This window comes from Ambystoma mexicanum, chromosome 6p (genome assembly GCF_040938575.1).
Source record: "Ambystoma mexicanum isolate Mex_15411 chromosome 6p, UKY_AmexF1_1, whole genome shotgun sequence".
Taxonomy (NCBI): domain Eukaryota; kingdom Metazoa; phylum Chordata; class Amphibia; order Caudata; family Ambystomatidae; genus Ambystoma; species Ambystoma mexicanum.
The window spans coordinates 1428068391-1428083752 of NC_090935.1; the positions used below are offsets into that span (position 1 = coordinate 1428068391).

A 15362-nucleotide genomic window follows, 5' to 3' on the forward strand; every position below is an offset into this window, starting at 1 on the left:
TGCCGGGTAAGTGTCGGGAGGAGGGCAAGATTGAGGACGTGACAGCTATACAAGACCTCTTAACATAACATAACATAACAGAACTCACATTAGCTGTCACAGAGAATGCAAAAGTGCTCAAGCATGGAGAGAGCAGACCAATTGTAAGGAAGGAGAAAGCTACACATAGCATAGCATAGATAGTGAATGCAGATTAGAAGCTACCAGGAAGTTGTCTCTATCCAGACAGCCTGAGATTAGAAGTGGGACATGGTTTTCAAATAGTGTTGCCATCAGAGATCAAGGGAACAAGTGCCTGTGGTGTGCAGTATATCAATGCTCACTATTATAGTGGAAGCAACCCTATACCCAGTGAATCCATGAGTGAGGCTTTTTTGAAGATCATACTCTGAGAAGGAAATCACTCTTAAAGGCTGACAAATGATCTTCAATTTTGAAAGATTTGGGGACTGGCAATTCTGAGAGGGTAGGCAATACAAGAATAAATGAGATGCCCAGGATCACACATTGCTTAAGGGGTGAAGCTGGGATTTGTGCCAACTCTGCAATTTCTGCATTTGAACACTTTCTTTTCCAGCTCATACCATGTACTAAAACAATCTCATTTTATAAAACTGACTTGCAAAGTACACAAATCACATTTCCAAACCTGAGAATTTTTAATAACAATGTTACAGAAGGGTGTTACGCATCCATCATCAAGGGAAGTATATAAGTAAAAGCATACCAATCAATGTGATTTAACAGATTTAATCTAGGTATGAAATTGTACATTTAAGCTTTAAATACTTCCAAAACAATGGCTTGTGAAATTTTCATTCATAAAGGTGCAGAAAAACCTTTGACTTTTATAGGATACAAGCCTGAACACTTTGGTTCCACAGTCAAGAATTTGGATACTTATTCACCCCTTGGACTAATAGTTTATGCTCATCTTTGGAGGGGATTGCCTAGGTTTTAGAACGCAACATCTGAAAAAAACAATTTCTAGACCTTCACCATACAAATTACATGTTAGTTTTTATAGCAACCCTATCTGGTGCCGGAACATTGCTGATAACAGCACATCTTATGCTGAAAAACCAAGTACATATGCAGGTAGGTTTATAAACTTCAGACATAAGAAAGGTTCAGCCAGACTTGCTGGAATGTGCGCTTCTAATATTTCATATGAACACATATCTCTGCAATGAGTGCTTAACACACTGAGCTAACCTCTGAACCATTGTGGCACTCAATTCATCAATATGGATTTCAACATAATTCCCACAGGAAGGAATGAATGCTACAGAAGTTGTGGCATACGGAACACAAACTATGTATTCCACAATGAACACAGAAAGCATGACATGATTAATTGATCAAGGTGGAATGTACTTGTCAAAACAGACAGGCAATAGGTTTAGAGCCTCAGTAAAATGCCATAAAATCTCATGGCGTGTGCTATTTAAGTCTGGTGAACAATGGAATCTTACTTTAGGTCAGGCAGCCTTGTGGGGGCCCCCTCCAAGGTGGGGGTCCTGAGCAAGTGCCCCTTTTGCCCTCCCATAAAAACGTCTCTGGATTTGATACTTGAGGAAAGGACGTATATGGGGAGGGTACTCTTCCTATTGTTTGCTAACAGGGCATGATCTGCCCTTCACCGTGGATTGGGGATTCTTCCCTTTGTTATCTCTGAAATGCTGTTTTTCAGTTTAATTTAATGAAACTTGTTTTGTTTTTAAAAGTTGTATTTGCTGCTGTGGTGTCTGAAGTGAAGATTGTTATTGCATAATACTCGCCTCCTTGTCTTTAAAAGAATGTAAACCCCCTCTCACTTTAATGAGGGGTATTACCAATTGCAGTGCCCGCCCGCCTCCCTTTCATATTACATAGCTGTTATTGTGTAAATATAGAAATAAAGCAACTATAACATATCCTCTATTGCAAAGTTGTATATTGAGCATAGCTGAGATCCATGCTGCAATGTCCCTTAAGAGACACGAATGGTGGGTGATTAGAAAGAGAAGGGGTGCATAAAGCTGCATGTTGTGGGGGGTAATAACTTGACAGTAAAGATGCTCGTTTAATATGCAGTTTCTTTCGCAATGTGTCTTTCAGTCTTGATAGTACAGTTGCCGAACAATTAATGTACGAGGGGTGAGATTCAGCAACAAGGGAGGGTAAAGAGGACACGAAGGCGCGGGTCAGAGGAGGTCTATTATTCCAGGTCTCAGGGCATGGTTGCCCATTCCCTACAATTTAACTTTGGGTTTTACCGTCCCCACACCACACGTACATTCGTTCAACCGCTAGCGTGTCCCCGTCTGCACTTTTTTTGTCGAAATTCGATGTCCTCTAATGCTAAGTCTTCCGCCTCCCGCTAGGTCTATTTGGAGAGTCCCGAGTCTTTCTCACCTCTGAACTTTCACCTTTTTTTCTTGACGCCTTGCGACCCCTGCCGCTGCCCGCACTCATGACGGCAGACTCGCACTGCGGCAAGAGCTATTCTAAATTTCAGCCAGGAAAGAGGTCCTCCGTATTCTGGTCGCGACTCCCCTTCCCCTGTCAGTCAATCACAGCCTCAATTTTGACAGAAATCTGCTCCTCCCGCCAAAACTCATCTATTAGCTTCGGCAACGTACATTAGTATTCTAGCCAATCACACAGTCGAGATAAATCCACCAATCGTCATCGAGTTTAAAATAGGGGCGGAGCAACACCTTCCACCAAAAGCAGTCCAGAACTTGTAATTCATCAAATACGAAATGGCTATCTCTGTAAATATAGTAGATAAAACTCATTTGTAAACCCAACCGCAGGAGAAACGAGCATTAAAAACGCCTATATTTTTTGATGGTGTACTTGTATTTTGCAGGCATTAGCATCATGTGTTCAGTTACCCAAAAAGTGTCGACCTGTTGCCCTCATATCTGAAAACGTTTAAAACAATGGGTCGAAATTGAGCATTTGGTAGCAGAAACTACCCAAAAAATGAGGGGAAAACCAGTTTGTGGGCACTGAGTGAGACATGATTTGGAACTAGGAGGAGCATGGGCATTTGTTGTTGAGAAAGAACATATGATTTGCTTTAGTGCACTAACAGCATGAAAGGTGGGGGGGGGGCAGCGCAGGCATATGTGATTTTGATAGACTGTATAATTTGCTTTGAGCACCGTCAGCATTGTGGTGTGTGACTCTCCCACGAGTGTTGCCCCTTTAAGGGGAAGGATCCCTCTCCTTGTGTATTGCCCTTTTAATACGGGCCATGACTGTGTCATGGCCCAATGACTAATCCCCCACACTAACGTGAGATGGGGGTTTAGATTCTATTAAAGACAAGGAGGCGATTATTATGCATTACAATCTTTACTCTGAAACCACAGCAGCAAAGAAAAAACTTTTACAAACAAAAAAGTTTCAACAACAGAACTAGATAAAGTTCAATGTCAATGCATGGGGAACTCCCCAAACCATCATGGAGGATAGGTCATACCCTGCAGGGGACCAATGAGCAGGGACCCTCCTTTATATATGTCCATTACTCTAACGCCAACCCCTCTTTCTGCAGCTGACTTGCACCAGACGCCCAATGGAACGGTTGAACTGCGTAGCGCAGAGAAAAAGGATCCAGCGAAACCGGAGATCTCAACCTTTCCGCAGCCTGAAGCAATGAAGAAGTTCTTCTGGATAGGACTTCTCACCCGAAATCACGCACTCCAGAACTTGTAACTGCGATCCACACTCCTGAGCAGAACCTCAACTCGTACCTGTAAGAACAACAAGCAAGAAGGGTGGGTGGTTGGGAAGAACAACAAACCAAAGAATGTTCTCACTTGAACCACCTGTGTACATGCGTATCACAATTGTCATATCATATCCAGGGTGGGTGGGAGGGATAATAATCGCCTCCTTGTCTTTAATAGAATCTAAACCCCCATCTCACGTTAGTGTGGGGGATTAGTCATTCTATGACAAGACAGGAGGCTCATATTATGCAAGTTCAAAGCCCTTGCATCTCATTAGTAAGTACAAAATGATCCAATATAATAGATAATAGGAAAGGAAACATTTTTTAAATGCTTTCATTAAATCAATCTGTTGACCAATCAGAGAATTGCCCAAGACTAGGTTGCCCGAAAAGCTGTCTTATAAGGCAAAGTCAAATCCACTGCAAGAAAAACAGGAATGTGCCAAATCCAGCGTTCCTTACAGGCCACCAAAACCAACTGGTTAAAAGAGGGGAAAACATTGAACAAAGTTTTCCTATACTAATAGGTTAGGACAAAACCATCTGAAATAAACACCTATGTTGTTCAATCAAATATTCAAAACACTTAAATTCGTACCATTTTTGGGGACCTAGAAAGCAAACCAATGAAAACAAACACCTAGCTCTCCTGGAGATAAAGAAAAGTACCCCATAGGGGTGAAAGTCTTATAGGTTCCATCCCATGCATTAAAGGAAGATATCGCATTAGAAACAGGGCATGTCACAGAACTACACTGGGGAACCAAGAGGGAAAGACAAATCTTCAAAAGGGTAAAATGGGAGTAAAAAATCATTTTTATAAATTTTGTAATAGGACAATCCATCCTGAGCGGAGCTGAAAAGCAATAGAATTAATCTACAATTGTCTTCAGACATATGTGTATACTAAGGAGGGAAGTCTTATGGAGGCAGAAGCAGAATGGAAGAGAGGGCCCCACCTGAGAAGCTAAACCCGTCAAACCGCCAACACGGAGACCCTCAGACCTCCCGAACTCTTGAAGAAGGACTCTGCTACCATGACAAAAGGCAGATATTATAAACCTGATCCTTAAGAGGCCAAACTTGGCAAGAAGAAAAAATGTATCCGACATCCAATCACTACCATTATAGTGATATCTAAACTCCTTTGTAGGTATGCCCGGTGCTTGAACCTTGATCCCTCCTCCCTGGTGATAAATCCCCTAGCGGATCAAAAGTAACCGAAGGAGGACACCAAATTTCCAAAATTTTAGCAAGACTCTAAACTGCAAAGAACTGATCACTAAATGGTTAAACTGAAGGTGTACACTAGAAGAGGTCCAACCTATATTTCAGCCAATTTGCAGATCTTTGAAGCTCACAGCACCCTGAGCTGGCACCTTACTGCAAACAAACTCTTGTGAAAACCCCAAAGGTCCACCTGCCATGCAGGTGACTATGATAATCAAGTCATCAACCAAATATATATCCCAGCACTCTGGTAATCGTAGCGGCAGACACCGTCTGAAAGTTAATGTATAGACTCTGGAACGCATCGTGATAGAGGGTCATAACGTGGATGGGGGATAGTATCACTCCCAGACCCCTCTATCCCACCAAGGGATATTGAGCCTTCCCAAAAGAGGAGAAACCTCCCCCACTTATCCAAAGGAAAAACCTTGCAATCCAGAAAGAAAACTACCCTGAGGACCACATTAAAGCCGCGCTTTACACCGTTAAGAGAAATAAATACCCACTAGCGCCTCTAACCAATCCCCTGACTGGACAGACTCCAGTTAACTTATTGAAATACCAGAGATTAGCACAAAGGAAAGTAACAGACGGGAGGGAAATGCTCAGTGCGAGTCTGCACTGGTCACCCGCCAGAACTCCTGTAAAAAGGAAAAAACTGAAACCATTGGATACTCCCAGAGGTGTAATATTATGATGCAATCTCCCCCAAGGATGGCAGGAAAACTGAAACCATTGGATACTCCCAGAGGTGTAATATTATGATGCAATCTCCCCCAAGGATGGCAGGAAGGGGAATGAGGGGGAAAGAACTCTGGATAATTATCAATGCCCTGTAAATGCAAGGTTGAGAAGAAATCTGGGACCACTGTCTCCTCAAACCCTGAGGTCTGAGTCACTGTATTCATGTGAGGCTGACTGGCCACTAAGGGAATCAGGGGAAGGAAAAACTAAGCACATTGTCCATAGCAAAACAGTACTTATACAGTACTATGAACCCTCAGGTATATGAGTGGTGCTTAACACTACTACGAGCGTTGTGTGGTGTGAGGTGTTCACTTATCGATCTCAGCAGGATAAAAGACTGATGTAGACCTTTCCAAAATTAGGAACCTGTATCAGAACGGTCAGCACGGATATGAAAACAGCACTCTAAAGAGGTTAAGCAACGCTCATGAGGGTACAGAAGCCTGCGTGTACTCCTCGAGCAGAGGAGAAGTTGCAACACACTGTTAGACGGTTAGCTGAACCATAGGCCAAGCTTTGGGAGGAAAAATATGAGGCAGGCGCCAGCAAGTTATTATTTGGCAACTCGTCTAACTGATACCATCAAGTGTTTCCAAACACTCCATCCAAGTAAAACATGGTTGCTCAACTTGTCATGTAAAAAACTGAACGGTTACCCTCGAGCTGACCCTGTCTCCACCAGAAACCAAAAGAATAAGGAATGTCCAATGGGACAAAAGTAGGGGAGAACAAACGTCCCCACTAAAGAGAGCCTTAAGCCCTACAGACCTCAATAGAGGCATAACGCATCATCTTTATTCTTCCTCATGTTGAGAGAAAATACTGTAGCTTAATCAGCACTGGTATTGGGTGGAGCAATTGAGGTCGGGAATCAAAACCTAAGGAAAGGACTGAGTTGTCCTGAAACTAACTAAGGTAAAGGGTGACAGAATTTTTAACTAAAAGATGAATGATAACACCAGAGAGATGGTTAGAGAGGAAGGTACAACCCCATATGGGTCTGTTTACAACCACTTCCACACTCTTTTCTTTAAAGCACTTAATAAATAAAGAATATATAATATATGAAATATATATAAAATATCCAAAGAAGAGGGGTTACGCCCTCACAGGGGACCGAATCCCCGGCCCTTATATAAGCTGATACTCACTGAGCTTTCTGGGCCACTGACAATTCTGAAAAAACGCAAATGTGTTCCAGTCAACACTTAAACATATTGTTTATCAAAGCGTACACTGAGCAAGTGCACCTCAACTGCTCACCCCAGCAGGGTGAGGCAACCAATAGTACACGAGGGAGCACCTCGCAGTAGGAACAAGGCGAAGCCTGAAACCGAGCAGGTTACTGCACGCCTACAAGACCAAACAATGGCGTCAGCCATATGCAGCACCTAAACAAAGCTGCCGACCTTAAGGAAGGAATACACTGAGCAAGTGCACCTCCAACTGCTCGCCCGAGCAGGGCGTGATAATCAGCAGTACACGAGGGGGTAACCTCGCATTAGAACTCAGGCAGAGCCTGAAACCGAGCAGGTTATGGTGCATGCCAGTTAAGGTAATTACCCTAGTTGCCCACTTTAAGGGAGGAAACACTGAGCAAGTGTACCTCAACTGCTCACCCTAGCAGGGTGTGGACACAGCCGTATACAAGGGGACCCCTCGCAGAAACCCCAGGCAACCTTGCCACCGAGCAGGTGACTGCACCTTTCCAGGGAAGATAACCCAAACAAAAGAAAACTGTCAAGTTGAAGGTAGGATACACTGAGCAAGTGCACCTCCAACTGCTCGCCCGAGCAGGGTGTGATAATCAGCAGTACACGAGGGGGTAACCTCGCAATAGAATCAGGCTGAACCTGAAACCAAACTTATGGCACCTACAGTGAAGGCAAAGCACATAACTTAAGAAAAAAGTAAATGAATAAATAAACAAAGAAAATAAAACTGCAGACTGGCAGTGCATCCGGCTCTTGCGCTGGATGGTCAGACTTTGACCTAACAAACCCACAGTCTATCAGTAAACATTCTTTCTTTCCAGCACTAAAGGTAAGGAAATGTGTTGTGTCACCAGGGATACGAAATTACAAACATTTAACAAAACCACATTTTTACTATTAAAATGTTTGTGCTATAATCTTTCTGAAGAAGTCATGAACCAACCAAATGCCCATTAGGAAATCCCTGCTCATCTGAGCAAAAAAAGGTGACAATCAAATACCTCCACTGTAAAATACAATTATTTAAAATATAACAATTAAAATATCTAATCTTAAAATATACAAATAAACATGCGCTGGTCCCGCGAACCCTGGTCTTCCTGCATGGGAGACCTGCAGCTCTATATTTGAGCTAACTTGGCTCAGTACTGAAATAGAGGCTTTTGTTACAAACATAAGCCACAGGGGCAGGCCGAACCCAAAGTCTGCAGCACCTGGAATCCCCAGGTGACCATAAATCTGTCAAGGGGCACGAATTCAAACAGGCGAAATGAAGAGGGAACAGTGTAAACAACACTGCTCTCGCGCACGCCGGGAGCGAGTTGATTAATGCACTAGAAACACCTGAGTTTACAAGCGCGAGAAATTTTTAAAGAAGAAATAAATTAGAGAGCTCCCTTGAACTCACAACCTCATGGACTGCAGTCCGAAATTCAACCATTGCACCACTGCTTCAGCTGAAACAGGAAGTATGAGCATAATACATATTTTCTTTTTGAAAGACACCAAAATGAAACCAACGGCCGCACGCGGCTATCCAGATACATTGTATCAAATACACAAATTCCTTTATAATAAAAGGTAATTAACACATATTTACCATATATGCCATATTCAAACTAATAAAGCCTACTACTGACAAACAATGTAAGACACAACTGAAAGGGGTGACTTAGCTCTGTGGTGTCAGCAGCAAAGAAAGAGGGGTTGGCGTTAGAGTAATGGACATATATAAAGGAGGGTCCCTGCTCATTGGTCCCCTGCAGGGTATGACCTATCCTCCATGATGGTTTGGGGAGTTCCCCATGCATTGACATTGAACTTTATCTAGTTCTGTTGTTGAAACTTTTTTGTTTGTAAAAGTTTTTTCTTTGCTGCTGTGGTTTCAGAGTAAAGATTGTAATGCATAATATGAGCCTCCTGTCTTGTCATAGAATCTGATAAAAGGAGCCTCTGCAGACACGCACAAACGGCTGCAGACTCCAGAAGAGCAACTCTTGAGTCTGTGTCTCATTTATGTAGGCCTGTAGGCCTACACCTGGGGGCACCAGCCTGCATGCCCTGATGCAGTGGGACCCTCGTGCCAGCACAGTGGCAGAGGTCCGCATGGTCAGGGGCATGGCAAGCGCTGCTCACACCCCCGCTGGTGCTGGTGTCACATAGCACCATGGGGCCTGCTGGATGACCAGGGCAGGCCCCAATCCCCCACAGGCACTGGGCCTGTCGTGTGCTCATGGTTGCAGCACTATGGGGGCCTGCCGGATGTCCATGGCAGGCCACCCACAACATTGGCGACGAGGCTTGAACCCACAAAAGAGGCCGTTTCCCTGCTGTCCCTCAAAAGGATTTTCTCCTCTGTTCTTCTGCAAAAAGGGGAAGGAGGAGGAGGGACAAAGGAGGAGGAGCGGCGATGGTGTGGAGAAATGTCAGGGGAGGGCCATCTGCCCCCCTGCGGTGTCCACCGCAAGAAGAAGTGCCCCTGCGGTGTCCGCCGCAAGAAGAAGTCAGGGGAGGACCATCTGCATCCACAAGAAAGAATGCAGCACCACCCGGAATGGTGCATGCCCCAATAAGCGGCAGCACCATCATATGGTGTGCTGCACTGCTCCCAGAGCCCCACTGTGATCCCGGGCCGTGCGGCGGTGAAGAGAAGTCCTGGGATCGGAGCTGACACACATTTTTTTTCTAAAAATGCTAGTTTCCATGCCGGTGCCCGTAGAAGATCCCAGGCCGGCGGTGACTATGGTGAGGTGCTCCGGTCAGGAGCAATTGAAATGACGCCCCCTGCATGAGTCCGGGCCTACGGCAGTGAGAACACCATAGTGGGCAGCAGCTGACGGAAAGAAAACACCCCCTGGTGAGTGAGGGGTGTGTTGCCCCAACAAGGATAAGGGGTGGACAGAAAGTAGGATGGAGCTCTGTAGGCTCTCCTGCCTGGCCGTGGCCCTCTGAGGAGGGTGCTCGTGCGGCCAGGGTGGGAGTTCTGCGCACAGCCCCTCTGTTGAGGAGCTGCTCCGATACTGAGTGAAAAGTAGAGGGCCCGGCCGAGGCAGCGGTGCTGAGGCGGCCGTCTGCACCCTGATGAGTGGCACCCACAAGAGATATGGGGAAGGGAGTGCCTGGCCCCCAGTAAGTTAACAGACCCAGGGACGGCCTGTTTGCCCCTGCTGCACCGGAGGACTGTGGAACATATACAGTGACGGGAAAAGACAGAAGCCCTGCTGGAGGATCCTCCTTGGCCGCGGCCCTCTGATAAGGGTGCTTGTGCGGCCAGGGGAGGGTTGGCCCACAGCCGCTCCGAAATCTGATGCCGGGAAGAGTGTGGCATCAAGCAGCCGCAGCCGCAAGAAAAATGAAGCGGCTGCAGCCACAGCAAGAAAGAGGGGACCGCAACCTTGCTGGCGGACCCTCCATGGCCACGGCCCTCTGTGAAGAGGGTGCTCATGCGGCCAGGGAGAGGTCAGACTGCACCAAAGCCCCTGCGGTGTTCGCACCATGATCCCGGGTCACTGTGGCGGTGAGGCAACATGCTCTGTGTTGGGGAGTTTTCACAGGAAATGTAGAGAAAGGAAGTGCTCCATGGAATTCAATGAAGGGTGTTTGGGAACCCCACAGACAACTGGGCCACCCTGCGGTCCAACTGACGTGCTCCTGTGGATGGACCATGTTACTGCGCAGACAGGCGGTGCTGTGTTTCGGCTGCTGACCTTGGAGCGAATGGTGAGAAAGGAATTGCTCCATGTAGGAGCAGGTGAAATACGAGAAGACATCAACTGCCTGCGCTGTGTGGAAACACAGCGCAGCACGGTCTTGCACAGTGCCACGCTGGCAAAAATCGTCTGCAGCGTCCCTGGTGGCCGCAGGCGTTATGTGTGCTGGCTCCTCATTAACAAGTGAGGAGTGCGATGGACAGCCATGGACAGCCATTGAGGATCTGGCATCTCCTGAGGTGAGCCTCGACCCTGCACTCTCCGGTAATCATGCGTGTGAGGCCAGAACATATCACAATGGGGAAAGGAACAGGCGTTTGCAAACTGCCAGGAAATGCTGCCAGGACAACTAAAGGAACTTTGCCAGCTGCTGCATGGTCCCACGCGGTCTGCGTGCAACACACTGCAAGCACCAGTAGCTATCCAGACAGGCAGGCAAAAAAATGCGGAAATACACACAGGATGTTTAATAGTCCTAGCGCTGCCCCTCAAGGGTTGACCGCATCCAGATGCCTCACACTGAGGTCCCTTTGTTCAATTCCAGAGATTTGCCAGCATCTATCTTTCCAAATGGCCTTCCTCATGACACACCTCCAAGGTGTAGTCGGTAGCAGGGCCAGCTATGGGAAGTGAGGAGGGGTATCGGTTTTGGTTCTGCCACCAGGCCTTGGTGCACGGCACCGGTGGGAGGAGGACTAGAGGCTGCCGGACAGCCTATCTCTGAGAGCGGCATGGGAAGGAATGAGTACCAGAGGCCAGGAGCAAGAGGTAGAAGCTCTCGAAGTGTAGCACGGGAAGCACCAAAGCCTCAATAATAAAGAGCGTGTGCCCTCCCAAAATGACCTCAGTGATGGAAAAAGGCAAGAACAGCGCTGAGAACGGCCTGTATGTAACGACACAAGGAAGACAGCAAGATATGACCTATACGGCCAAGGAGGGAATAGCAGGACAGGCCTGGGGAAACGGCGGCTTGTGCCCGGTCCACCTAATCCGAGCATTCTTCCACATGCGCGTGAGCATGCAGTCTGGCGAATGTGATACTTGCCATCCTGTCTCCGCAATGGTGGACGTTAATCAGCCCCGGCAAACCAAGCGGTAACTCCGAAGTGGAAACCAACACTGGAAGAAGGTACATACCATGCCATGCCACTGCACAGACCGGTGGCACTGAAGTGAAGGAGTGTTGCTGTTTTGGTAGTGCGGAGTGAGGCGAGCCATGTTGGAGCCGGACGAGAGGCGAAGACTGGCCCGGCTCAGACTAAAGATCCTGGGTGCCGTGCAGTGAATTGGGGAGCTCCCGTGATCTGAGCTCCGAGGACAAGGAGGCATGGGATTTCGAAGTCACATGTCCATGCATCAACCAGCTCCTGGTTTGGAGTCCCCACATGCTGGGTATGCACAATCCAATGGAGGTGATGTTTGCCATCCCACCTCTACAAGCATGAGCATGGACGAGCAGGTGTCCCAGAGAGAGAGAGGAACTGGAACAGTAAGTGTCCCTGGCAGCTGGCCATGAGTGTCTGTCACGGATGGCACTCTATAACGAGTGGCACAGGACACCCAGAAAGGGTTTAGGTGGTTGTGCCAAAATAAAGCAGACAGATAAGTACACACACAGCAGAAAGGAAAGAGAACGAAGAGTAGGCAAGAGTAACAAGGAAAAAGGTACAGAATGAATTCCCTCTTGGGGTGTATGCAGATATAGGAAAAGAGTATTCCACAAACCTTAGGAAATACTCTAGCCTTCTGCACAGTTTGCTATAACAGAGGCCCACGCTGTTTGCTCATGGCTTGGAACAGCAGCTATGGGTGTCTGTAACGTAGAAACGAGACAAGGGAAGGGGCAGAGGTTGACTGATGGGAACCAACAGACAAGCTCTGTACAAAAGGGTCTACAAACAGTACAAGAGAAGATACATACAGACAAATCCAGGAAAAGGAGGTTGATAGCAAACTAGCAGAAGGAAATGAAGGGAAAGTCGTGTAACAGGATTGGATAGCAGAGGATAGTAAGGTACAAGGTTGAGAGCTCAGAGGAGCAGGAAAGCAATGAGCAAGCCCACAGGAGCAGGGCTGTAAGGTAGAGAGCCCAGAGGAAAAGGGCTTAGGGCAGCAGAGTAAAGCAGACTGCACGGCAAGGAACCCAGAAGGGCCGGGCAGCAAGGAGTGGGCCCTGAGGGGCAGGGCCGCTGACCGTAGAAGGTTGCAGAGGACTGTAGAGGGCTGCTAGGCCGAGAACCCAGCAGAAAAAAGGTAGGTAGTAGGCAGCGGAGCGTGATAAGCTACAAAGTAGGAAGCCCAGAGGACAAGGGCTGTAGGCAGCCGGAGTGAGGCAGGCTGCAGAGCAGGGAGTCCAGAGGACAAGGGCTGAGACTGGAAAGCAGCAGAGCGTGATTAGCTGCAATGTAGAAAGCCCAGAGGACAAGGGCTGTAGGCAGACGGAGTGAGGCAGGCTGCAGAGCAGGGAGCCCAGAGGACAAGGGCTGAAGGCAGCCGGAGTGAGGCAGCCTGCAGAGCAGGGAGCCCAGAGGACAAGGGCTGAGGCTGGAAAGCAGCAGAGCGTGATCAGCTGCAATGTAGAGAGCCTGGCAGGGCAAGGGCGGAGGCTGGAAGGCAGCAGAGCGTGATCGGCTGCAATGTGGAGAGCCCGGCAGGGCAAGGGCGGAGGCTGGAAGGCAGCAGAGCGTGATCAGCTGCAAGGCAGGAGCCTGGAAGAGCAGGGCTGAGGCAGGGAGCCCAAAAGGCTAGGGCTGTAGGCAGCGGGGTGTAGCAGACTGCAAGGCAGGAGCCCACCAGGGCACTGGAACAAAGAGCAGGTGAAATCAGGAAACAGCATACAAAGTTTGTAGCTCGAAGCAAATAAGGTGCCGGAAGGACACTCAATGCAAGAGACTGAGCTCTCGCAGGCAGCAGCCTTTATACTGCCCAGCCCAGCACAGAGGCAGGCTAATTGGTTGCACCTGGCTCAGCACACCTGCAGACAATCGGCCACCTCCCTCTCTGTTCCTGAGCTGGTGGAAGCATAGCAAATCCCTAGGGCTTCTGGGGATTGTAGTTCTGATGAAGAAACATAGGAATAGCCAGGAATGGATGGTTATAGCTAAGTGCATTATGGTAAGTGTAGTTTTCTGGGAAAAATAAAAAAGCACCAAAGTCTTGCAAATGGGAAATAAAGTCCAAATAGTGAATAGCGGTTGATCCAGGAGTTTTCTGTAGATAAATGAATAACAATTTGTCCATATTGATCGCCAATGTATGCGCCCATGGTGCAGGCATGACAGTGTCTCCCGACCGGGCCCTCCAATTATGGCCCAGAAACATGTCGCCCTGGGTGCAATTCCTGCCAGCCCTGAGCTTGGATGTCACCAGCTCAACTGTCCGGCCTGGAAGAATGACTGGTCATTACTGCTGCTCCATCAACAGCAGTGGCTCCTGCCTGGGGGAGGAAAAGAAATGGCCCAGGCACCCCGTTACCTGTATCTGGGCAACCAACGTCATGCAGCCCTGACACTCATCATCAGGAAGAAGTGCAACAAGCACATGAGGGTTGCAGCTCTGCAAGAGTGCTTGTGCTCCCTCGAGTGTCACTGCAGTAGTGCCACTCCTGCCATTGAGAGTGTGACAAAGGAGAAGGGGGGTGAGTTACATGCTGTCACCACATGCCCTGTCAACATCATGTGGCACCGCCTAGATGCCCTGCTGTAGGCGTCTCGCTGCAGGCCATAACATCAAGGGACTAAGCCGATGTGGCCCCTGGTGTCCCCATGTGCGGCTTTGCCTGTTTCTGTGAAGTGTAACACCGACGGACCTGGACCATGGAAAGATATATCCTGAACGGATGTTGGTGGAAAATGAACTGGTGTACAGCAGTCCTGCATTTGGTCAACGAGGACTCCGCAAACACATGTTTTGATGCTGAAAGCCTGCACATTAGTTACATGCTTAAAGTGGTTTTGGTAAAGGACAGACAGGTGAAGCAGTGATCTCGCTGTTTGTAGGTGTGGTCTATATGGTGCCAGCTGCTGAAAGCCTGCACATTAGTTACATGCTTAAAGTGGTTTCGGTAAAGGACAGCCAGGTGAAGCAGTGATCTTGCTGTTTGTAGTTGTGGTCTGTATGGTGCCAGCAGCTAACAATTAAGTGGTTGTAGTTTCCACACCCCAGGTTAATAAAGTGTTTTGAAACATATGGTTGGACTACCGACACTTCACCGGCGGTTTGCCAATCGCGACTGTCATCCACGATTTGTGTGTATAGTGGGTTAGTATGCATAGTATGTCCACGACCATGTGAGCTCTGTGCGTGTGGCCGTGGCATATCCTAGTTGTTGTTGATCCTAGTATTCGGAAGTAGCACAAGTAATGTTGTTTGTAATGAGGGGAGGGGTTCGTCTAGGTTTAGGAATAGTTGTTTGTTTGTTATGAAAAAGGAGGAGTGTGGTGTGTGACCCTCCCACGAGTGTTGCCCCTTTAAGGGGATGTATCCCTCCCCTTGTGTATTGCCCTTTAAACACAGGCCTTGACTGTGCCATGGCCCAAGCTAATAAAAGTAGCCTCTGCAGACACGCACGACAGAACGGCTGCAGACTCCAGAAGAGGAACTCTTGAGTCTGTGGCTCATTTATGTAGGCATGTAGGCCTACACCTGGGGGCAACGGCCTGCATGCCCTGATGCTGTTGGACCCTCGTGCCAGCACGGTGGCAGAGGTCCACATGGTCAGGGGCATGGCAA

The 15362-nt window shown here is 47.9% G+C and overlaps 1 long non-coding RNA gene across 1 annotated transcript in view; it reads right to left on the reverse strand.

Moving 5' to 3' along the window:
• Window positions 1-635: 635 nt before the first annotated feature.
• LOC138510468 (uncharacterized) overlaps window positions 636-15362 on the reverse strand; it is a 36138-nt gene continuing 21411 nt past the window's right edge. The window contains exon 2 of the long non-coding RNA XR_011280395.1: window positions 636-3749. This is a non-coding gene — a long non-coding RNA (uncharacterized lncRNA). The remainder of the gene's footprint in view (window positions 3750-15362) is intronic.